General features: G+C 46.3%; 1 non-coding gene across 1 annotated transcript; it reads right to left on the minus strand.

Moving 5' to 3' along the window:
* Positions 1-2644: 2644 nt before the first annotated feature.
* On the minus strand, positions 2645-2749 carry LOC128066298 (U6 spliceosomal RNA). Its single transcript, XR_008201203.1, has one exon. It is a non-coding gene; the product is annotated as a U6 spliceosomal RNA (small nuclear RNA).
* Between the last annotated feature and the right edge of the window lie 344 nt (positions 2750-3093).

Raw genomic sequence — 3093 nt, forward strand, 5'->3', positions numbered from 1 at the left:
TCATAAAATTTTCACATGTCACAATCTTCTTCTTTTGATTTTTTTTTTTAAACTGTGTAGGATACAAAAGTCTTTCCTAGCTCTGGGTTGGGGAAGTGGCAGGGTGGTGGGGATATAAAACAAGTGGTAAGTGACTCCAGTTCATGAGTCAGGCTTAGCCTGACAAATTCAGCTGTTCATGAGCAGGATGGCCGAAGGATATCTCTGATGTTATCCCTAATAACTGACTGGCTGGGAGGAAGTATCTGATGGTGTAGATGGAACCCAAAATAAAGAGTTACTGAAGCTCCTGGAGCCTCGGGAGGATATCCGCCTCAGATCTGAAATGAAGGTTCTCCAGATCGTCCCAGACTTGGTGGGTTTGGTGAGACCTGCCAGCGTTTGCTTGGCCCAAGACTGATTCTGGAAGCCCGATCATGAATTCCATGTGTCTGTGTGGTCACTCCAGGCCCCCACAGTCTTAATACCTAACACAGGGGTTTCCACAGGATGGGGCCAAGTTGCCTAAAAAGGATAACCTCCCAGACAGCTGAGACCCAGGCAAGAGGGTCGGTTGGGACATGGAGAACACGTGAAGTGCCTGGGCGTGGAGATAGCCCTTATCTCTAGCTTCTCAGGGGGAGTGTGGCACCTGTTTATGGGTAAACTCAGGGCCTAGCTCAGCTGGAGGCAAGGTAATGGGGCAAAGCAGAATTGGAGAACACCCAGGCCAGGCCGCCCGAGGTTTAACCCTTTCTAGGAAAGCAGAGGGTAAATATATTAGGTTGGTGCAAAAGTAATTGTGGTGTTGCATTACTGAACTTCATTTTTTGATACTAGAGTAGACGTACTGTTTTCGCTCAGTCAACCAGGCTCCTCTGTCCACGGGATTCTCCAGGCAAGAACACTGGAGTGGGTTGCCATTCCTTTCTCCAGGGATCTTCCTGACCCAGGGATTGAACCCAGGTCTCCAGCATTACAGGAAGATTCTTTACAATCTGAGCCATTACTTGCTGTTTATTTTATATTTATTTTAGACTAGGGAAATGATGTTAAACAAAAGGCAAATCTGAGCAATTTTCTTGTTCAAGTTAAAGTGGGTTGTAAAAGAGTGGGGACAATTCACAGCATCAACAATGCCTGGGCCCAGGACCTGCTAATGTGCAGTGATGGTTTCAGCAGTTTTGCAAAGGAGATGAGACCCTTGAAGATGAGACGTGCAGTGACCAGCCAGTGGAAGTTGACAACAACAACCTGAGAACAATTAAAGTTGCTGAAGAACTCAATGCCAACTGCTCTGTGTTTGTCTGGCATTTGAAACAAATTGGAAAGGTGAAAAAGCTCAAGAAGTGGGTTCCTCATGAGCTGGCTGCAAATCAAAAAATCATCTTTTTGACGTGTCATCATCTCTTATTCTGTGCAACAGCGAACCATTTCCTGATCGGATTATGACATGCAATGGAAAGTGAGTTTCATACAACAACTGGCAATGACCAGTCAGTAGTTGGACCAAGAAGAAACTCCAAAGCTCTTCCCAAAGCCAAACTTGCAACAAAAAAGTCACTGTTTGGTGGCCCGCTGCTGATCTGGTCCACTACAGTTTTCTGAATCCTGGCAAAACCATTATATGTGAGAAGTATGCTCAGCAAATCAGTGAGATGCACCAAAACCTACAACACCTGCAGCCATCATTTGTCAACAGAAAGGGCCCAATTCTTCTCCACGACAATGCCTGACAGCATGTCACACCACCAACACTTCAAAAGTTGAATGAATTGGGCTATGAAGTTTTACATCACCTGCCATTATTCACCTGACGTCTCACCAACCGACTACCACTTCTTCAAGCCTCTCGACAACATTTTGCAGGGAAAACACTTCCATAACCAGCAGGAGGCAGAAAATGCTTTCCAAGAGTTTATTGAATCCTGAGGTGTGGGTTTTTACACTATAGGAATAAACAAACTTGTTTCTAATTGGCAAAAATGTGTTGAATGTAATGGTTCCTATTTTGATTAATAAAGATGTGTTTGAGCCTAGCTATAATGATTTAAAATTCACGGTCCAAAATTGCAACTACGTTTGCACCAACCTAATGTAAGCACACCCTCAATTAAAGGACCAGCCCTAACCAACCCCTATATTTTCAGCTGATTCCTACAGAAGATGGCAGAGTCCTGCTCCAAACCATGACAATTCAGCTCTGACGTGGTCCTATCGATGTCAAGTTGGTTTTGCAGATTTTAATAAAATGGCTGAGAAAAGCACTAAGTCATTTACACTGCGCCTCCTGTATGCTGGGCGCTGTTGGAGCTGGACTGTGTGAACAAGATCCGCATCCTCCAGCTGTACTCCAGCTCAAGGTTCTTCACTGACCCCTCCAGGCCAAGGCAGAGAGTCCAAGACTGCCCCCATTTTACAAAAGAAACAACTGACACACACACAAGGTGACCCAGAATACAAGAGTCGAAAAGTGTGAAAGTCACTCAGTCGTGTCCTACTCTTTGCAACCCCATGGCCTACACAGTCCATGGAATTCTCCAGGCCAGAACACTGAAGTGGGTAGCCTTTCCCTTCTCCAGGGGATCTTCCCAACCCAGGGTTCGAACCCAGGTCTCCCACATTGCAGGCAGATTCTTTACCAGCTGAGCCACAAGGGAAGCCCCCAGATAAGGAATGCGTCACGGCTTGAGTGTCATCCTTGTGCAGGTGCCATGCTAACCTTCTCTGTATCATCCAATTTTAGCATATGTGCTGCCGAAGAGAGTACATGAGGGTTGAAGGTGGATGACAACTCAGATCTCCTTTGTCAGAGCATGAAGTTTCCACTTTGTTAAAACACAAGACAGTTTTTCCAAACCCTCCACTATTCACTTGGTCTGACATGCTTAGTTATTGGAACCCTGCCCCAGACTCAGCGTGGAGTACCTGGGATGGAAAGACAGGGAGCTCATTCCCTCTCCTTAAAGAGTCTGTGGTCTAGGGGACCACAGAGGCTGTGGGCTCCCCAACCAGTCCTGGCACAGTGATGGAGTACATGAAGTGCCCTTCAGTGCAGAAGCTCAGACCTAGGACAGTCTGGAGACGGGCCTTCCATTCATGATGTCAAGCCGC

Source organism: Budorcas taxicolor, chromosome 20 (genome assembly GCF_023091745.1).
Source record: "Budorcas taxicolor isolate Tak-1 chromosome 20, Takin1.1, whole genome shotgun sequence".
Lineage (NCBI taxonomy): Eukaryota > Metazoa > Chordata > Mammalia > Artiodactyla > Bovidae > Budorcas > Budorcas taxicolor.